Source organism: Physeter macrocephalus, chromosome 21, assembly GCF_002837175.3.
Source record: "Physeter macrocephalus isolate SW-GA chromosome 21, ASM283717v5, whole genome shotgun sequence".
In the NCBI taxonomy this organism is placed as follows: Eukaryota; Metazoa; Chordata; class Mammalia; order Artiodactyla; family Physeteridae; genus Physeter; species Physeter macrocephalus.
In genome coordinates this window covers 5192061-5215255 of record NC_041234.1, presented here as the reverse complement: position 1 = coordinate 5215255, position 23195 = coordinate 5192061, and the positions used below count along the sequence as shown (strand labels likewise).

At 39.7% G+C, this 23195-nt stretch overlaps 1 protein-coding gene and 1 pseudogene across 1 annotated transcript in view; one reads left to right on the top strand and one right to left on the bottom strand.

The window, feature by feature from the left end:
• Positions 1 to 23195, top strand: part of LOC114484736 (laforin) — a 184283-nt gene that overhangs the window by 155806 nt on the left and 5282 nt on the right. The window lies entirely within an intron of this gene.
• The window catches only part of LOC102985095 (40S ribosomal protein S15-like), a 62738-nt pseudogene continuing 61997 nt past the window's right edge, over positions 22455 to 23195 (bottom strand).

Genomic DNA, 23195 nt, shown 5'->3' with positions numbered 1-23195 from the left:
GCCTTGTTTTCACATCTGACAGGGCTGCCATCTATGGTCAGGTCCATCAGTCAGGAGTTCTTACCCTTTTTTTGTGCCATGAGCCCCTTTGACATATGATGACACCTATGAGTTGAACCCCCTTCTCAGAATGTTTTTAAATGTGTAAAATAAATTATGGAGACTTGCAAAGGAAACCAACTATACTGAAATATTGTTATCAAAATACTTATGAAACAAGTCTGTGATATAGTGAAATAGTATTTCTTTACTAATCCATTAAAAACCAAGATCCAGTAGTGAATCTGCAAACTCTCATAATTTCAACGTAGTGATGAGCATAAGAAATATTTGAGACATCTCCAACAATTGTAACATGATATGAAAATATCTGTGATTTTTATTGATGATGAAGTCACAGGTACAGCTAAGGCTAGTGTAGTTTATTGCTTAACATTCATATTTGAAGGAAATCCTAAATTTCATTTAGATGTTTGTGAAAATAAAGGTGTGATATTTTTTCCCATTTATGTTCACAATACCCCTGAATTTTATCCACACATCTCAACTGACCAGTACAGATGTAATCTCAAATTTTTAGTTGCTTGGTGGTAGATATAAAATCTCCTGTTATGGGCTGAATTCTATCTCCTTCAAATTCATATGTTGGCATTCTCATCTCCAGTACCTCAGAATGTAACTGTGTTTGGAGATAGGGCTATTAAAGATGTAATTAATGTAAAAAGAAATGATATGGGTGAGCCGTAATCCAACATGTCTGGTATCCTATGTGTGTGTGTGTGTGTGTGTGTGTCCTAAAGAGATTAGGACACACACACACATAGAGAAAATCATGTGAAGACACAGGGAGAAGATGGCCATCTACGAGCATGGAGAGAGATCTTAGAAGAAACCAGCCCTGCTGACGCCTTGATCTCAGACTTCTAGCCTCCAGAACTGTGAAAAAATAACTCTTTGTTGTTAAAACACAAAGACTGTGGTACTTTTTTATGGTAGCCCTAGCAGACTAATACAGCCCCTGAGCCAGTCCCCCAAGAGTAGAAGAACGACATCATTCTCCCAGGTGAGGAGGGCGTAGGGAGCACAGAGGGAGGGAGAGCATGTGTGAAGACCTAGAGGCAAGAGAGGGCATATGGCTCAATGTAGCTGAAGCGTGGAGTGAGAAAGGTAATCTTAAAAGATAGCATCCAGATTAATAAATATCTTGATAGCCTGAAAGATAACATTTAACAGTGGTAATGATGCTGAAATTGTGACTTTGTAAAGCACTTTTTGGCATTCCAAACTTTTTCACGTACATTAACTTTCTGACACTAAGTCAACTGTGTGAGGTATGTAGTACAAGCAATCATTATTATACAGATGAGGAAATTGAGGTTCCCTAAAGTTAGGTTCCAATGTGATTCAGAAAATCAGAGAACAGTTTCCATAATTACAGGGTGCAGGAAAACTGGATCAATATCAATAGTAGTTGTTATGAAGTAAAAGTTAGTTTTTATGAAGTAAAAACTAAAATAGCTAATCACAAACTCTCGGTATGAAATGGACTCTAAGATAGTTATCCAAGTTTAGGTTGTGTTAATGGCAGTATAATGTCTAGATCTACACTGTCCAAAAATGGTAGCCACTAACCTCATGTGGCTAATAAATTAAAATAAGTTAAATTAAACTTTCAGGTCCTCAGAAACACCAGCCACATTTCAAGTGCTCAATAACCACATGTGGCTAGTGGCTACCATACTAGATAGTGCAGGCATAGAACATTTCTCTTATCACAGAAAGTTCTATTGGACAGCATTAAATCAAAGTACTGTCCAGTGAGTACTCAGATAATATTTGCTGTGCTACATGTAAAAGAATGAAATTAGAACATTCTCTAACACCATACACAAAAATAAACTCAAAATGGATTAAAGACCTAAATGTAAGATAGGATACTATAAAAATTAGGACACTTCCTAACACCATACACAAATATAAACTCAAAATGGATTAAAGACCTAAATGTAAGATAGGATACTATAAAACTCCTAGAGGAAAACATAGGCAGAATACTCTTTGACATAAATCACAGCAATATCTTTTTGGATCTGTCTCCTAGTAATGGAAATAAAAAACAAAAATAAACAAATTGGACCTAATTAAACCTAAAAGCTTTTGCACAGCAAAGGAAACCATAAACAAAACAAAAAGACAATCTATAGAATGGGAGAAGATATTTGCAAACCATGCAGCTGACAAGGGATTAATCCCCAAAATATACAAACAGCTCATACGGCTCAATATCAAATACACAAACAACCCAGTCAAAAAATGGGCAGAAGATCTAAAAAGACATTTCTCCAAAGAAGACATACAGATGGGCAAAAGGCACATGAAAAGATGCTCAACATCGCTATTTATTAGAGAAATGCAAATCAAAACTACAATGAGGTATCACCTCACACCACTCAGAATGGCCATCATTAAAAAGTCTACAAATAAGAAATGCTGGAGAGGCTGTGGAGAAAAAGGAACCCTCTTGCAGTGTTGGTGGGAATGTAAATTGGTACAGTCACTATGGAGAACAGTATAGAGGTTTCTTAAAAAACTAAAAATAGAGTTACCATATGATCCAGCAATCCCACTCCTGGGCATATATCTGGAGAAAACCATAATTCGAAAAGATACATGCACCCCAATGTTTATTGCAGCACTGTTTACAACAGCCAAGACATGGAAGCAACCTACATATCCATTAACAGATGAATGGATAAAGAAGATGTGGTATATATATGTGATGGAATATTACTCAGCCTTAAAAACAGAATGAAATAATGCCATTTGTAGCAACATAGATGAAATTAGAGATTATCATACTAAGTGAAGTAAGGCAGACAGAGAGAGACAAATATCATATGATATTGCTTATAAGTGGAATCTATGATATGATACACATGAACTTATTTACAAAACTGAAATAGATTTACAGACATAGAAAACAAACATGGTTACCAAAGGGGAGAGAGGGAGTGGGATAAATTAGAAGTTAGAGATTAACCTACACACTACTATATATAAAATAGATAACCAACAAGGACCTACTGTATAGCATAGGGAACTATACTCAGTATCTTATAATAACCTATAATGAAAGAGAATGTAAAAAAAAGAATATATATATTTATTTATATACATATGTATAACTGAGTCACTTTACTGTACACCTGAAACTAACACAGCATTATAAATCAACTATATTTCAAAAAAGTATTTTTAAAGAAAGATAATATTTGGTGTAATGTATTCTGTATCATGTGACATGGTAACTAAGTGGCATGTATCAAAAAGACAAGATCCAAGACTATGAAAAGCCTGGAGAGCATGTCATATAAAGAATAGTTGGAAGTAATTGGAAGGTTTTGGAGAGAAGATGACAAAGGGGAAATATATTATCTTCACATATAACTTTTAAAAGGTACAATTTATTGGTCTTCTACTATGAGGAACTGGATCTGTTCCTGGTGCTTAATGTATAATCTGTGTAATTGTCTCAACAACTTAGCAAGATGATCTTCTGACTTCATTTTGTGTATGAGAAAAATAAGGTCAGCTAGTTAGTAAGAGATAGAGATAGAACTTGAACCCATGGCTTTTCCACTGTATGCTATTTTCTACTATCACATCATATGGAAAAACAGTCTAACTTATTCCACTATATTTTGGAGGATGGAACTGTTATCAATGGTGGAAGTTACAGGAAGACTGATTTTAATTCATCTAAAGAAGAACTTTATAACAATAACAGTGATTCAACAGTGAATTTGGGAACCTTGGGTGAGGGTCTCGAAGCATTTGGGCAGAGAACCACAAGCTGTTGGAGAGAAGACTCTTACATCTAGTTTGAGGGTTGGACTTGATGACCCTAAGATTCCTTCCAACTCCAACAGTTTTTATAAGAATTTAATTATATTACATAATGAGACTTGTAATCATTTAATGCCACATAGCATCCTCCAATTCACAATGAATAGATTTTTTTGCCAATTGAAAACTATTTTCAAAGCAATATCAAAAAGATTGATTTGTACTTTTTACTTAAATTTTTTACTATCCATTTATCTCCATAGAACATAATATGAAATTGGCTAAATTTTAACATATTTTTTAGATTGCTGAAAATAAAAAGTGAAAAATGAAGTTGAAACATCAAGGAAACTTAGGTTCACATAAATTATCTTGAGGGAAATACTAAAAATTTTGAGGAGAACTAAGGAATAAGAATAGTTTTAACATATTTTCAACAATTAGAGACTTCCAGTTCTGCAACAGTACAATATAAATGGAATTCAAGAATAGCTATATAGATGTCAAACTTCTCCCACACTTTTGTATATCTCTCAGAGGTAGAAGAATCCCTATGTTGCTTTTATTTTATTTTTTAGCAAACTTTAAAGTATAATTACATACAGAAATGTGCACAAATCACAAGGCCATAAGTGTACAGTTGAATGAATTCTCAGAGTGAACACAGGCATTACATTACCTGCACCACAGAATGCCCTTCTCCCTTCCAGTTAAAACCTTTTCCCCTCACCTATAATGAATTAGTTTTACCGGTCTATAAACTATATACATGTAATCATACAGTATGTCCTCTTTTGCCTCTGGCTTCCTTCACTCAGTATTATGTTGTTGAGAGTCATCCATGTGGCTGTGTATAGTTTTAGTTTGCTCATTTTCAAAGCTGTATAGTATTTCATTGTGTGAATATACCCCACCGTGTGAATGTATTTATCTATTATACTGATGATGGACACTAGGGTTGTTTCTAGTTGAGGATATTAAGACTAGTGTTGTTATAAGCATACTTTTTTCTCTTTTTAAACTAATTGTGGTAAAATAGACATAAAATTTATCATTTTAGCCATTTTTATGTGTATTTTCTTCACAATGTTGCACAAGTATCACCACTATCCATGTCCAGAAATTTCTCATCATCCCAAACAGAAACTCTGTACAGGCATACGTTGTTTTATTGCTCTTAACTTTATTGCACTTCGCAGACATTGGCTTTTTAAAAAATTTTTATAAATTAAAGGTTTGTAGCAACCCTGCGCTAGGCAAGTCTATTGGTGCCATTTTTCCAACAGCATTATTTTTAAATTAAGGTGTGTACATTTTTTTAGACATAATGCTATTGCACACTTAATAGACTATAGTTTAAACATAACTTTTATATGCACTGGGAAATCAAAAAATTCATGTGATTCACGTTATTACGATATTCACTTTATTGGAAATGAACCCACAGTATCTCTGAGGTATGCCTGTACTCATTAAACAATAACTCCCCATTCCTTCCTCCTCCCAGCCTCTTATAACCTTTACTCTACTTTCCACCTCTCTGAATTTGCCTACTCTAGGTACCTCAGATAAGTGGAATCATATAATATTTGTCCTTTTGTGACTGGGTTCTTTCACTTAGGTCTTTTTAAAGGTTCATCTATGTGGTAGAATGTGTCAGAACTCCATTCCTAAGCATTCCTGTACACATCTTTTGATGAACACATGCATTCATTTCTGTTGGGTTCCACCTAGGAATGGGATTGCTGGGTCATATAGTCCAACATTTACCCAAGGCTAGCACAGTCTGCTTCACTTCTCTCGACACTTCCTCTCCATACTCCTTATTCTTCCTTGCCTTCTGTCCACAATCACTGCAATGCTCCTCCAGTATGAAAAAAAATCTTCCTATTACTCTATTTTCTCTTCAACCTACTGGACCATTGTTGTTGCTATTGTTGTTCACATGTATATATATAACAAAAAATAATACAAAGAACATTATACACCCATTACCCAGCTCAAGAAATAAAATATTAGTAGTATCTTAGACCTCCTCCCTAATCACATCCTCCTTCTCCTCCTCACAGAGATAACTGCTATCCTGAATTTTTTGCTGATCATTCCCTGGCGTTTCTCTATTTTTGGCCACCTATATATCCCTAAACAATCTATTGTTTAGTTTTGCCTATTTTTGAAAAAGGCATGGGAGCTGGAGTATTTATAGTTTTGTATTTGTCAGTCATTACTTAAGGGCTGCCCCTAAGGGACATCAATTTCCAGGCCCTGCCTGCTCTGGAAGCAGGCAACGGGAGGGCTCTGGCAGCCTGGGGGCAGTCCTCAGACCTAGAGATGCAGGTGCTGGCTGTTGGGAGGGAAAGCACACTGGGGGCCAGAGTACATGAAAATGGTAAAAGAGTGAAGTGGGTATAGGTGGAGTCTGCTCTGTTGACTGTGATAGCTTCCTAAGTGAGCCTTCCTGCCCTGGTTTCTCTCCCATACAACCCATTTTCCAGTCACAGTTAGTCATTGAAATACTCAACGAATATTTATTGAATACTTATGACGTGCCAGGCATGGTCCTTGCCTGGTGAATCTTATAGTTTAGCAGGACAGACAGACTCTAGACAAATAATTAAAACTGGGATGCACGGTATGAAATAGGACAAGATCACAGTATTATGGGGTCATATGTCTAGAGAAAGCCTATCGGAATACTTCAATGGAGTCCTGAAGGAGTTGTCTAAACAAAAGAGCAAAGGAAGTGGGCAGGGTGGGGGGTGAGGGATGAGTGTGGAAGGAGAGCATTCTAAGCAGCGGGGACCTTTTGTGCCAAATTTCAGAATTGAAAGAGAGCATTTCAAAGAACAGAAAGTATCAAGCACAATGCCATGGTTGTCTGGAGGAACATTTCTTAAAAATTGTGTCACAAATAAAACTTATGAACTGGTTTGTGGCTAGAATGAGGCTTGAGAAACTGGGAAGTTTGAGCCTTCAGAGATCTGAATTAGGAGAAGAGAACAGATGCATCAGCGTGAGCAATATTTCAGAAACTCCCTTGCCTGTTAAATTAGAAAAGGCATAATCGATGGAAGTAGCACTCTGTATTTATTGGGCTGATTTTTATCTATATTTAAATCTATATGTTTTAGCCAGTGCCTGAAATGTGGCCTGTCTGAAAGCAGGAAAGATGAATTACCAAATTAATTATTTAGGGCTCTGGTCACTCTTCTAATCTTTTCTAACCATTTCGTGATGTGAAACCACAACTTCTTCCTCTATTCGAGTCATCGTTATCTATCTTTGAATGCATTTGGATTTCAACATGAATGTATGGATTTCATATATTTTATGTGCCAAGTCAGGGATGGAGGCTAGTGTAAATTTTAATATATTAAATTTCATGCCAAAGTAAATAGCCTTGCTTAGATTTCAAATGTGTATCTGTATGTGATCTCAGTAGCACCCCAAAGTTCCTGACTCCCTTGACCTACCACCCAGTCAGTCTGGGCAATCCCCAGCTCTGGGTAAACTTCCTCATCCATTTTCTCACCTTCTCAAAACTCCCAAGTATTGTTTAAGAAAGTCATGTAACCCTAATGATTAGTTACACTTGAAATTCCTTTTATATGATATCAGGTTAAAGCTATTTAATTCCTTTGTTTTGACTCCTTTATTCCCCTCCTTATATTCATTTTTCCAATCCCACCCTTTCACTTTCCTCAAGCTCCCTCCATTACTTTCCCACTATCTATCTCAGCCTCTCTGACCAAAAAATATATATATATTTTCTTCCTTTATTAAAGGAAAAATGTCCTTTTCCTTTCCAGAAAAGTTAACCTTTCTCTCCTTTTGAATACAGACTCCGTCTTTTCCAGGACCCCAACCCTCTCACTTTTATCTGCAATTCTTACTTGTCAGGGCCCCCTTTCTCTCAGCTTACAGGTGTTCTAATTGTTTTACCCTTCCAAAGCATTTTCTCAACTTACAGTTGAGAGTGGCTATCAACCTCCCTTCACCTCCATGGTTATTACTGTAAGAATGGTCTACATTCACTTTCCCTGTGTCCACTTCCAGTTTACTTTTCGACCCACTTGAAATTCGTGTCACTCAAACCTGTTCCTCCTCACTGCACTGTTCCCCTATCAATACCTCACTTCACCACTTGCTGCCTCTGTAGCCTAATTTCCCTCTCTTTCTTCAAACCATTTCACTCCTCTGCTGAAATAGCACCTACCACAGTGGTTCTCAGCCTTGGCTGCATATTGGAACCACCTGGGAAGCTTTTAAAAGTCCTGATCCCCAGGCTGCACCTCAAACCAATTACATCGAAAACTCTGGGGGTGGGATCCAGGCATTAGCAGTTTCCATATCTCCATTTATGTTTCCAATGTGCAGCTGGAGTCGAGAACTCCTGCACTAAGCCTTATCTTTGGCTTCTGTGTCAAAATCCTAGGGCTTCCCTGGTGGCGCAGTGGTTGAGAGTCCGCCTGCCGATGCAGGGGACGCAGGTTCGTGCCCCGGTCCGGGAGGATCCCACGTGCCGCGGAGCGGCTGGGCCCGTGAGCCATGGCTGCTGGGCCTGCGCGTCCGGAGCCTGTGCTCCGCAGCGGGAGAGGCCACAACAGTGAGAGGCCCGCGTAACACCAAAAAAATAAAAAAATAAAAAAAATAAAAACAAAATCCTTACCTAAAGCTGGTGGCAGGGAGGCAGTGTGATATTGGAATCAGACAAATCTGACTTTGAATCCTGGTCACACCACTTATTATTTATGTAACTTTCAGAAAGTTATTTAATTAATGTTTATGCATCTCATTTTTCTCAACTGTAAAGTTAGGATAGCAATACTTAATATTTGTAAAAATTAAATGAGTTAGCTTATGCAAGATACTTGGCACGTGTAGGCCCTCAGGACATGCGCTTGCTATGGCTCTCTGATTCCTCCTTCCCTTCTCTCAGATGTGCTGAGTGTTCTTGTTCCATCCTCCCTCCAAAACAATGCCATTTCCTTCCTCCCTCTTTTCTCTATCTTTATCTGTATTTTCTTTCTTTGTTTTAATTTTCAGTCCTAATCAAATGATTCCCCTATTTTGTTCTCTAGGTAAACTGTCCTCCTATGCTGTATGCTCCTTTTCCATGTCCTTGTCAGGCATCTTCTGATATATGTCTTTAGCACCCAGGGTTCTTACTTTGCAAACCATAGAAATTGACTCTTATGGATTTAAGCAGAAAAACAACTTATTGAAAAGATGTTGGCTATCTCCCAGCATCCCTGGGAAAGCTGGAAAACCAGGGTGGAAAACAGGCAAGATTGTAGAGAGGTTTCATACCTGGGACTCTGGCCAAAATTACTCAGCAGAGCCAGAGTGGTAAAGACAGCACTGCTGAATGCTGGATACTGCAGCTTCTAATGGACACTGGATCCTGCCACTGCCCTCACCTCCAAAAGAAGTCTCCCCTAGCCTTACATTTTTGCATCACTAACTCCAGATTCAAACCCCAAGACGGGCATGTCTGTTTAGTGAAAGCTAGTTTCAGCTGTACCCTAGCTGCAAGAGGAGCTGGAAAGCAAATATTTGGCTTTTTAAACTTCTGTAGTGGGAAGTGGGCACTACCTTCTAACAAGACTTACACAGTGGGGAAATTCCCTGGTGTGGGATGGGCACTCAAAAATGGCAAATGCCTATTACAATGCCCTATAAATACCTCAAACTTAACATACCCCAACCAATCTGTATTCCACTCCACCTTCACTCCTCCCACCCCTTGCTCAAACTGGGCTTGCCAATTGGTTTTCTTATTCAGTCAATGATATCACAACTCTGATATTTCTTGAGCAATTTTCAGAATCTGTGGATTTGCTTTTCTTCTTCTTCAGGTTAGATTCTACTCCTTCAACCTCCTACATTTATATCTACTTGTACCAAATGTGCATGATGAAGCTTTCTCATTTCTTAAGACTCATCTCAAAAATCACCTCCTCCCTGGGCCTTCTCTGATCCTTTAATCAGGATGACTTTCTCCTTCGTGTTCCCACAGCACTAATTTTGCACTTATTTAGTTGCTTATCTGTGACTCTACCTTACTGTGCCGTTAACTCTGAAATCAGAGATACATTCTATTTATCTTTGCCTCCCCATCACCTAAACCTAATGCCTTGTACTTAGTAAGTCACTCAAATTATGATTTGTTAGTTGAAATGCTTCATGCTAAAGCTCTTTCTTGTTGTAGATAATTATGCATGTCACCAAATCAGACACGACTGAGTGTAAGCCACATTGTTGTTTTATCTGCTAAATAAAATAATTAAATTTTAAAAATTGTCAGTGAAACCACAATATGATACATCATTGACTGTAAGATGCATCCTGATTCTTAGATGTAAAAATGTATTAAAAATTTGCACCGGGCCTTCCCTGGTGGCGCAGTGGTTGAGAATCTGCCTGCTAATGCAGGGGACACGGGTTCGAGCCCTGGTCTGGGAAGATCCCACATGCCGCGGAGCAACTAGGCCCGTGAGCCACAACTACTGAGCCTGCGCGTCTGGAGCCTGTGCTCCGCAACAAGAGAGGCCGCGATAGTGAGAGGCCCGCGCACCGCGATGAAGAGTGGCCCCCGCTTGCCACAACTAGAGAAAGCCCTCACACAGAAACGAAGACCCAACACAGCCAAAAATAAATAAATAAACAAATGTGGGGTTAAAAAAATTTGCACCTTAAGAATTTATGAAATACAGTAGTTATTGTGGTTTAATATATTCTACAAAGCCATTAGTTATGGATAATTTGCAGTATACTAAAAAACAGAAATAATATTTTGGGTTACAGTCTCTCAGAAGCCCATAGCATGGATACTTACACTAATCCACTTATGCTTCATTTATTTTTGATGCTTATGCATTTGACAAACGTATTCTCTGTTGTCAGGGATATTTTCTTTAACTATTATGGTATTTACTGTATTATGGTATTCTTCAGGTATATGGCTTGGGTCTAAAACTTATGAGGCTGCATTTAAATTACATGATTTGGATGTCAGGGTCCTGACGTTTGAGAAGGTGGCTTTTCACTTGTTTTTGTTTCTTCCTGCTCTCTCTTATCTGATGTTCTGGGAGGGTCTTGGGAAAAAAGCGTAGGGCTTGTGACTCCCAACCTGGTATGCGGGGCGGGCAGCCATGAAGACGGGAGTCTCTGTACAAGTGGCTAGACACAGGGAAGTTCTGGCGTGGGCAAGTTTCGTAGGAGAAATCACCTCACCAAGAGATCCACAAAGAGTATATGTAGTGTTTTTTAGGTAAAAAGAAAACGTTGCCCAGAGTGAAATCTGTTGCTTCTAACTTGGATTGACTTAGGTTGCTCTCCATCATGCCTCTGACAGCCCCAATTGCACACAGATGATAAGAGCTACACAGGTATTTCAGCTCAATTTATCAAGAGCACTGGGACAGGAAAGAGATGAATGAATGGTGATATATTCATTAAAATGTTTTTTAAAAATATCCTACTGCTTGCTGAGTGGTTTTGCTTGAAAAATTATGGACAAATGGAAATATTTTAAATTTAATATACTTTTTCCTTTTCCTCCTTCCCTCCTAACCCCAAGGCCAAATCTAATGGATTCCACTTTTCGCTCTGTAAATAAGACAGCGTCGTGCCCAGAGTTCCTCTCCTCCAGAGGTAGGTAAGGGAATTTATCAACCTTGGGTCCATCCCATCCCCCATCCCTCCCACGCGGCTACTTAAAATAACTGCGGAGTCATAGTACCAGAGGTTCCCTCAGCCAGCAGAGTTCCGTAACAAGGCAAGTGCGGAGCTCTTCTGGGTGAAAATGAAGGTTCCCTGCTTATGTTTTGTTTAACCACAGCCATTTTGTCATTTTAAAAAACCTGAGGCTCCTTTGAGGCTTGGTTCGCTTGAAGGTTTCTGTGAACGTTCTCAGTGGAAATAGTAGCAAAAGCTCATTTCGTCAAAATGCCATATATGTTTGGAAAGCAGAGAAAGCCTTTTTTTTAAAAGACAAATGTTCCCTGAAAATAATGATATTTTATTTCATTATTTAAATTCAGCTGCAAGTATCTGGACCCTCAGACTGATATTTATTTTGCTTGATTTCCCCTTCACCAGAAAGAGAAAACATTAAAGATCACTGTCCACATTTTCACCAGCAGCTTTCACAAGGGTAATAGTTGTTGAAGTCTGTTTAAATTCGGGAGTAATTTGTTCCTTATGTAACAGAATATTTCAGGAAGCACCAGAGTACAGGAGAGAGTGCGCTTGTCAAAAACAAGGCTTTTACAACTGACAGAGGATTGGTCTCCGGGGTTTGTAGGCAGCTCATGCAGCTCGATAACAAAGGGGCGGACGGCCCGGTCTGGGAATGGGCGGAGGACCTGGGTGGACGTTTCTCCGGGGAGGATGTGCAGGTTGCCGGCGGGCACATGGGAGGGTGCTCGACATCATTGGTCACTGGAGAGATGCAAATCAAAACTACAATGAGATATCATCTCACACCGGTCAGAATGGCCATCATCAAAAAATCTACAAACAACAAATGCTGGAGAGGGTGTGGAGAAAAGGGAACCCTCTTGCACTGCTGGTGGGAATGTAAATTGATACGGCCACTATGAAGAACAGTATGGAGGTTCCTTAAAAAACTACAAATAGAACTACCATACGACCCAGCAATTCCCCTACTGGGCATATACCCTGAGAAAACCATAATTCAAAAAGAGTCATGTACTAAAATGTTCATTGCAGCTCTTTACGATAGCCAGGACATGGAAGCAACCTAAGTGTCCATCAACAGATGAATGGATAAAGAAGATGTGGCACGCATTGTATAATGGAATATTACTCAGCCATAAAAAGAAATGAAATTGAGTTATTTGTAGTGATGTGTATGGACCTAGAGTCTGTCATACAGAGTGAAATAAGTCAGAAAGAGAAAAACAAATACCATATGCTAACACATATATATGGAATCTAAGGGGAAAAAAAAGGTCATGAAGAACCTAGTGGTAAGATGGGAATAAAGAAACAGACCTACTAGAGCATGTAGTTGAGGATATGGGGAGGGGGAAGGGTAAGCTGTGACAAAGTGAGAGAGTGGCATGGACATACATACACTACCAAACGAAAAATAAATAGCTAGTGGGAAGTAGCCACATAGCACAGGGAGATCAGCTAGGTGTTTTGTGACCACCTAGAGCGGTGGGATAGGAAGGGTGGGAGGGAGGGAGACGCAAGAGGGAAGAGATAAGGGAATATATGTATATGTATAACTGATTCACTTTGTTATACACCAGAAACTAACACACCACTGTAAAGCAATTATACTCCAATATAGATGTTAAATAAAAAAGAAAAAGGACGAAGGGAGAGAGTGGCATGGACATATATACACTACCAAACGTAGGGTGGATAGCTAGTGGGAAGCAGCTGCACAGCACAGGGACATCAGCTCGGTGCTTTGTGACCACCTAGATGGCTGGGATAGGGAGGGTGGGAGGGAGGGTGACGCAGGAAGGAAGAGATACGGGAACATATGTATATGTATAACTGATTCACTTTGTTGTAAAGCAGAAACTAACACACCATTGTAAACCAATTATACTCCAATAAAGATGTTAAAATTAAAAAGAAACAGAAAAAAAACAACAACAAGGCTTTTAGTATGAAAATAAATTATTTAAATCACGTTGCTTTTTGAAGCCCAGAGGACAAAGCTAAGGAAGTGGGGGCCTGGGGAGTGAATGAGATTTAAGGTCTCTAGGCTTCAGTTAGAAAACATCTTGGGTGCAGTCTGTTATTTTGAGAGCATTACACTCTTATTTATGGTTAACATGTAAGAGTCCATGTGACTTGATATTTTCAGTTCTATGATTGCAATGACTTGAAAGAAGTCTGTAGACCAGTTTCTCCAAGTATGGTCCCAGATCAGCAGCATAAGCATCACCTGGGAACTTGTTAGAAATGCAAATTCTCACCCCTACCCAGACCTGATGAATCAAAACTCTGAAGATGGGGCCTGGCCATCTGTGTTTTAACAAGGCTTCCAGGGGATTCTTATGAATGCTGAACTTTGAGAACTACTGGTCTAGGACAATGGTCTTAGCTGAGTAATTTTCCTAAAGAATATATCTTTTCTCACCCATACTGATAATTTGAAATTGGCTTGCCAATTTCAAATTTATTTACCTTCTTGTCTCACCTTCAGTAGACAAAAAGGTAAATAACCTTCTTGTCTATTCCTATCAAACGCATCTACAAACAAGTACCACTTGAGAGTAGTCAAGCGCAGGAAGATTAAAGTGATCCTTATAAGCAGACAGTAGAAAGCCAACTTACTGTTTTGTTATACATTATTCTAACAGTGGTCCATATCAGAAATAAATTATTTGGGAAACTTGAGGCAAGCACACCAGTTGCAATTTTGAGCATCCTGGAGGATGGAGGCCTTCCTAAAATTTAACATTCCCACACATACATACAGTTTATCCTCCAGTGTCTGTGCCTTTGCATATGCTGTTCCCCTTGCCTGGAGTACCCCTCTCGCTTTCTAACCTGTCCTACTCTTGCTCCTTCAGTCTTGAGGAAGCCTTTCCTCAACCCCTAAACTGGCACCTGGTCCTTAGCTTGTTCGTAACTTGTAACAACATGCGGTTTTATAATTATTTTTTTGTCTCTCTGTGCAGTAGCTTAAATACTACTTGAGTGAAGGGTTGTCTTTAATAACTGTATGCCTCAGTACCTAGCACAGTACTTGGCTCGGATTGGGGCGTAATAACATTCTGAATAAATGAATGAATTAAAAACCACGTGCCCCATATACAGGCAACTTGTCAGTGCTCAGAAAGAAATTAAAATATTAACTATGCTCTCAAGTATCGCCCCTGTGGGATAATCTCTCTTCTCCTTCAGTTTTAGTTTTTGTTCATTAAAGAATAAAACAGTCCAGAGATTATATTAGCCATGTGTTTTACATAGAATATTCAAAAGATATGAATAAGGGGTTAATAGACTCCTAGGAGAGCTAATTTCAAAGGACTTTCTGTTTTTCGAAGAACTGTCACATCCTGTTGTTTCATTTTATAGAACTGTATTCATCTACCTCAGGATAAATGTGCATATCAAGAATATTTCACAATTTTAAACAGCGAGAAAGGTAATGAATATTTCAAAAGGAAGTTGAAGGCAGAGGTATTGTGGCAGTACCTTGTAAGGTAATTGAATGAATGAAGGATTAATGCTGATTGTTTGGAAGCTAGGTAAAATGCAGGAAAAACCTCAGTAGTCTAATAGAAGCAAAATGAAAGAAATAAGCACAGTTAGATGAAACAAATTAATGAAATCATGTGAATGAGTGTAGAGGGCCAGGTGTCACTGACTGTACTATTTGCCCACTAAATATGTTGGGGAAAACTGCTATGGTGAATACTTAGAAATAATTTGCACAGTGAGTCCCAAAATATTCACAACTTGGTACTGCATCTCCATTTTTTTTTTTCGTCCTTCAGTTCTAGTGCACTAGAAGACATCTTTCTCCCCACCTGATACATGTCCAAATGAGTGTGAACTAATTGGCAAAATGGACATTTTTTTCAGGACGCTGAACACAAATACTAATGGGTAGGAAGAATTGGCAACCTCATGTCTGAGGTCATTTTGGAAAACTTGCTCTTAAACCCACGACCAGACGTAGAAGGTTGTCCATCGTCCTTCCGTGAAAGAATAGTGTTGGTTTAAAAGATGGCATACAAATAGGGGCAGTCTGGATGGCATGCTGCTAACACACATAGGGAAGAAAATGATTTGATTTTACTACTTCCAGCTCTTTATTGCCAATATTCTTAGGTGATAAACCTGGGGAAGCAAATGGAGGAAGAAGTGATTGTATTGGAAGGGAAGGGGAAAGTTCTTGCGTGAATGCTTAATAGTAAAGCCTGGCCTCAGAAGTCTAAGAATGGTTCAGGTAGTGTATTGTGTAGGGCATTGCTCAGGGAACTTGTCCTGTTTATTAGAAGACAGAGTTTTCTTATCCAATCCCTGCTGAGAGGCAAAATAATTTCTTAACTCTTTACACCAGAACTAGAGCAAGGGACAATTTTAATAAAGATGGGTTACTAATTTGGAAATCAACATGTCAAATTAAAACATTTCATCAGGTAGAAATACCCCAGCCTGCTAAGGCAGATGTTGGCTTTTGCTGGATTACATCGACAGATAAACCGGTCACTGCCACCATGTTTCTTCTCCATTATCTGTGCCCACCTACTCTTGGTAAATTGGGATACAAACCTGCTCATGAAAGTTAAGAGCCACTGTGTGCTCATTACTGTCGTCTCCCACACTCTTCCCCACACCCTAACATAGACATACCTGGGGATTAGGGTTAGCACACCGTGTTTGATCTGGGTCCTAATATAATGTTTTGAAACATAGAAACAAAGGTTTACCTACAGAGTTGAGGTCCATGTATTAGTTATCAAAGAAGAGGTGATAGAAAGGGTGGATTCGTTCTTTCACGGTTAGAGAGATGAGGTTTTATTTACATTTGATTGCCCTAAATGTGATCTCATCAAAAAATTGCTACCAAGAACCTGTAAAATAAAAAGCTTGTTTGTGGGAGTGTATAAAATCAAATGAGTTTATTATTTAGGATTTGATCTCACCAAAACATGGAAGCTCAATGACTTTAAGGAAATTAGAATTTGACTTATTCTGTAGTCTAACCTGCCTGGTACACTATAAATGCATTTTCTTTGACAGGTTTATTCCTTCAGCTGTTTTGAGTTTAATTGGGGTCCTCTGTATAAACCACAGACAGCTTTGGGAAATGTGGTTGTTATTTATAGAACACCACAAGCCTACACTGTACTTTCAGTAGAGCTTAAATTGGACTGAATCTCTCATGCTATCAGCTCTGGGTTCTTTTTGGAGGAAGGGAAGAAACTCACTGCATTTTTTTTCGCCCCTGTGTTTGTACTATTAGAAAATGAAAAGAAGCTCTAAAATACATTATGATTTAATGAAAGAAGTGGGAGAAAAAGAAAGGAAACAAGATAGAATAATGGAGTTTTGAGCTTTTTTTCCTAAGAAAATGCAGTAGGACTAAATAACACAGAACAAAATTGTTACAACAGACTCCTCTGCGAGATGTTCACAGAGAAAACTGGAGACTAGAGAACAGCCAGACACCCAGCTGTGAAAGTGCTTCCTTTTGGAGAATTTGGAAGGCCAAGGGGAAAAAATGAGTTATATGAAGATGTGAGATATGTTTGTGGGGGTGGGGGATGAAAGGTCTATGAAGAACAAGGAGACAGTATTAGGCTGTGGGAACATCAGGAAAACAAGACACGGTGGAGTCACAAGTGGGCGAAGAGAAAAAGAGAAGCGTGAAGAGGAAAGCACCAAGGGAAGAGGTGGGTGAGTAGAAGGAGGAGGTAATGATGAAACTTACCCACAGACTAAAGTTGTGAATATAAAGCCATTTTCATCATCAGTAGAGGGGAACATTCTCTGCGGGGTCAGAGACAAGGTAGCATGTCCTTCACACACACAAATAAGCCTTGGATCACGGCAGGTCTCTACTTAGAAAGTTCTAGTTGGATATCTCCGTGTACACCTGGATGGGACTGTCAGGCAGGGCTGGAATGAGCTAAGGAGCCGAAGGGACCTGAAGATCACCAGGCCTGAAGCCTCAGCTCTGTTATGGGAGAGTTTGTTTGTTTGTTTGGTTTTTAAATTTTCATTTATTTATTTATTTTTGGCTGCGTTGGGTCTTCATTGCTACACACAGGCTTTCTCTAGTTGTGGAGGGGGGGGCTACTCTTTGTTGTGGTGCGCGGGCTTCTCATTGCAGTGGCTTCTCTTGTTATGGAGCACAGGCTCTAGGCACGCGGGCTTCAGTAGTTGTGGCACACGGGCTCAGTAGTTGTGGCTCACTGGCTCTAGAGCGCAGGCTCAGTAGTTGTGGCACACGGGCTTAGTTACTCCATGGCATGTGGGATCTTCCCAGACCAGGGATCGAACCTGTGTCCCCTGCATTGGCAGGCAGATTCTTATCCACTGAGCCACCAGGGAAACCCTGGCAGAGTTTTCTTGATCCCCATTGAAAAATTTTTGACAAGCCTCTGAAATATTGCTCCATTTTCCAAGAGTGTCTGGGAAATACTATAACAAGAGCACTGTAACTAATCCATCTGATATGAGGTTCCAGAGAAACCTCAACAAATGTCCATTTGGGAGAGAACTGAAGATTAAAAACTATGCTCAGGGTCTTAATTAAATATTATGTTAATTTTATGAATTCTAGGTTTTAAATATGAAACCACTGGACTCATAATGATAACTGACTTGGCAAACACTGTACTTTGCTTTCTATGAAGCAGGATGATTATCATATCCCCTCTTACCTTTACCTCCCCTGACCCCCAAATAGGCATGCTTGTTACATTGAGGAGACTTCTAGCACTTCTGCACAGCCTTATATGTAGGCAGATGAACTTTCAGAGCGGGCTTTGGAGGAGGAAGTCTCATAAGCTTGGACCATATATCATTACTAAAAATTGGGGGCTTCCCTGGTGGCACAGTGGTTGAGAATCCGCCTGCTGATGCAGGGGACACGGGCTCGTGCCCCGGTCCGGGAAGATCCCATATGCCGCGGAGCGGCTAGGCCCGTGAGCCTGCGCGTCCGGAGCCTGTGCTCCACAACGGGAGAGGCCACAGCAGTGAGAGGCCCGCATACCGAAAAAAAAAAAAAAAAATTGGACCTGGCATTTATCACAATTATTTGTTCACTTTCTTCTTCCCTCCCTCCCTTGATTCCTTCCTCAAACCTACAGATTCAGAATCTCCAGTGGTGCATCCCACGGATTTGGATTTTGTAAACACTCCTGTAATCCTGATGCCATCAGCCCAGCACTGGTTTTGTGAACACCTTAGAGGTTTCAAAACAGGACCTGCTTTCTGTGTAGGTTGCTGAGTAATCATAGGTGATTTTAAGGGTGGGGGAAGAGCACTCCTGCCTCCCAATATCTCACATATCTTTGGGTTGATTTTTAAAATGCATTTGGCGGTGGACAAGACCTTTCAATTCAGATCAGGGTAAAGAAATTTCTTTCTTTTTTCTTTTAACATGTCTAAGGTGTAAATGATTCATACAAGATAATTTAATAAGAACAGGTGAGTGGGGGGAGAGTAAGAAGGCACCTGACATACAATGATGGAGAAAGGGGGCATCATCTCACAGAGGGAATGGGCAGATTTCGGTACACTCGTCACAGCCTTGGTAAGGGTTGAGCTTACTTGAAACCCAATAGTTTATTTTTATTTTTAAAATTAGATTGTTTTATTTATTTGTTTGTTTATTTATTTATGGCCGCGTTGGGTCTTTGTTGCTGCACGCAGGCTTTCTCTAGTTGCAGCGAGAAAGGGCTGCTCTTCGTGCGGTGCATGGGCTTCTCATTGAGGTGTCTTCTCTTGTTACGGAGCATGGGCTCCAGGCGTGCGGGCTTCAGTAGTTGTGGCTCGTGGGCTCTAGAGCGCAGGCTCAGTAGTTGTGCGTGTGGGCTTAGTTGCTCCGCGGCGTGTGGGATCTTCCCGGACCAGGGCTTGAACCCATGTTCCCTGCATTGGCAGGCGGATTCTTAACCACTGCACCACCAGGGAAGTCCAAGTTTATCTATTTTTGAATAGAAGAGGTATGTTAGAATAAGCCTAAGGGACACATACTAGTATGGAAACGTTAACAGTAAGGACTTTGCTGTTAGGTGAGTTAAGTCCAACAATTTTCTAAGACCTTAACAGAAAGCCAGGAAAGCAAAATTCTTAAGATGTCCCTCTCCAAAATGACTCTCTCGGTTATGGCACAAATGCCCAGCGTACAACCGCAAGATGAATAAAAGATGAATTCGTTGTAAAAGGCTTAGAGATGGATAGATGACATTTACATAATGATGTAAATTTGTACATAATGATGGAGAGTAGTTCATTTCTTTGAAAGCTGACAATGCCAGCACTCATGAAAGAAGTAGTTTCATGTTAATTTTGAGTTCTTCAAATTTGGACAGTTTTTTTCAAAGGAAAAAGACATACTTTCTACTCTTAGAAAGATCACAGAATTAGACAGCAATCATGTTCCTTTTTTTCCCCAAGATCTGGGTGCTTTTCATCATTGCCAAACCCTAAAATTGAAAATTCCATACAAATGAATTTTAATATTTTACTGCAAATTGTCATGCCATAGATGAATTCCAATTAGCCTTTTTCTACTTTATAATTAGGAAATAGAGCTGAGGATGGGGGGAAGGGGGGCATAATTCTGGGCAGTGGCCAGGAAAAAAAGTGTAAAAAATTATATTGAGCACAGATTTACATAGTTTTGCCATCTGTCTTCAATGACTTAGATCTAGTCTTGCTTCAGGAACTGGGACTATGTCAGCTAACTCTTAAAAGTTGTTTCCAGAGTTCTGGTTCCCTCTTAGTCAGGTGCTTTACATAAGTAAACATTGAAAAATAATGGAGTAAGGAAGACTTGGGGAGGACTGGATAGCTGTCTTCAGATATGCAGAAGGCTGGCAAGTAGAAGAGGAAATACTTTGCCCTAGCTCTAGAAAAGTTTTAAGTTACACAAAAGAGTAGCTCTACTCAATCCAAGTAAGAAATAAGTAGAATAGATTGTCGTGCTGATATTCAGCTCTATTTTCTTGGAATTCTATAAGCAGAGTCTGATGGTTGTCTGTCAGTGATATTGTAGAAAACTGCAGTGGGTGGGTGACTGAACTGGGGGACCTTTCAGGTTACTTCTGAACTAAAGCTGGAAGGGAAGGCAAGGGAATGTGATATTATCTTAGGCTGGGTTGCACCAGAAGTAGACTCTCAGGGAAGGATTTGGATGCAAGTGGTTTGTTGAGGAGGTGATCCCAGGAAGTATCAGTAGGAGGGTAGGGATGTGAGTCTTACTGGGGACTTCTGCAACACATTTCAGAATTGTCCTACTCAAGGGGTAAGTAAGCAGGGGCATCTGTCCTCCATTTTCATCCCTCCTGGCTGGGCACTGCTCTCTGGGACATTAAATCCCCTGTACTCCTGGTCTGCCCTGTGCAGGTGGAAAATCATGGGTCCTTGCCGTGGAATGCCGTGGGCAAGCATGGAGTAGCTGACAAGTGCCAAAGGGATGTGACTGGGGCATGACAGAATCTGCTGTAGTTGTAGAGCATTGGCTATGGAGTTAGGCTGATCTTGTTTTGGTGCTTACCTCTCCTCCTTATTAGCTGTATGACTTTAGACAACTTATGTAGCCTCTCTGGATCTATTCCTTATCAACAAGTCAGAGGTGACATAGATACCACACAGGGTGATTGTCGAAATTCAGTAAAATAACACTTAAAGCACTTAACAGAATGATCTAAAAAAGGTAGCTTTTGTTATTATAAGAATAAATCTTGCTTCTTAGATCTAAAATGAGCTGATTCCCAAAATAGTAAGATATTAAAATCTTACATGCTGCCAAAAGACTTTACAGGTAATACAAATGCTAAAGAAAGAAAAATTTAAACTACTATAGAATTTAGTCGGAAATTATTTTTCTTTCTTCATATAACAACTAACAAGTATTTAATATTTATTGACTATCAGGTAAATATCTGGCACTACTAAATTCACAATGAGCATAAATGCCTATTTATTCAAGACTTGGCTTAAGCAGCATTTTCTCGCTGCGAAGAATAAAATTATTTTACAGCTAGACTGGGACACTGACTGACACTGAGTCTTGGCCTAGATAAGGGCAGTGGGCTAACTAATGATGTGTAACATGCTATTTAAAGTTTGAAACTCCCCTGGCAGCACCTAGGACTGGTTTATTTTAACTTTTTTCTTCTAGCTTTATTGAGATATAATTGACATATAGTGTTGTATAAATTTAAGATGTATAACATAATGATTTGATATATGTACATATTGTGAAATGATTACCACAATAAGTTTAGTTACTATCCATCACCTCACATAGTTACAGTTTTTTTTCTTGTAGTAAGAACTTTTAAGATCTACTCTCTTAGCAGTTTTAAAATATGCAATACAGTATTTTTAACTATAGTCACCATGCTGTACATTACATCCCCAGAACAAATTTATTTTATAAGTGAAAGTTTGTACTTTTTACCACCTTCATCCAGGCCCCCTTCCACCTCCCCAACTCCCCATCTCTGGCAACCACCAATCTGTTCTCTGTTTCTATGAGATCGGTTTTATTAGATTCTATGTATAGGTGAGATGATACAGTATTTGTCTTTTTCTATTTGACTTATTTTACTTAGCATAATGCCCTCATCCCTGCTGTTCCAAATGGCAAGGTTTCCTTCTTTAATGGCTGAATAATATTCATACACATATATCTTAAGACATCTTTATCCATTCATGTGGATGGGCACTTAGGTGTTTTCTTGTCCTGTAAATAATGCTGCAGTGAACACGGGTGCAGATATCTTTTTGAGACAGTGATTTTATTTCCTTTGGATATATACCCAGAAGTGGAATTGCTGGATCATAAGGTAGTCCTATTTTTATTTATTTTTAAAAGTTATTTATTTTTTAGAGCAGTCTGTGCCTTTATTGGCCAAGCAGGCTTAATGAAGGGGATGAAGCTGGAGAAGTGGGCGACCCTGATGTCTGAGCAGCTCGTGCTTCACAGGCTTGTAGGTGATTGAGAACTTGCCCATACAGTGGCCAATCATCCCAGGCTTGATTTCCACCTGGTTGAGGTTGTTGCCCATGTAGCCGCCCACTATCTTGGGAATGATGATCATGTCCCACAGGTGCATCTTAACAACCTTAGGCTTCTCCGTGGGTGGCGCCTTGTTCTTGGCCTTGCTCAGGCACTTAAGCAGCGAGTGCTGCTTCCTCCGCAGGCCGGATTCAGCCGCGGTTGCTGCCGGGCACAGTACAACTGCATGCGTGGCTTGTAGGACTTGTCCAGCAGCTGGTTGAGGTCCACGCCTGAGGTAGGTGGACTTATGGAAGGTCTGCCTCTTTTGCGCCACTTCTGCCACCTTGTCAGTTATTGGAAAATGTAGTCCTACTTTTAATTTTTTGAGGAACTTCTATACTGTTTTCCATAGCGCTGCATCAATTTAGATTTCTACCAACCGTGTGGAAGGGTTCCCATTCCTCCACTTCCTTGCCAACATTTGTTATCTCTTATCTTTTTGATAATAGCCAGTCTAATGTATGTGAGGTGATATCTCATTGTGGGTTTTTTTTTTTTTTTTTTTTTTTTTTTTTTTTTTTTGCGGTACGCGGGCCTCTCACTGCTCTGGCCTCTCCGGCTGCGGAGCACAGGCTCCGGACGCGCAGGCCTAGCGGCCATG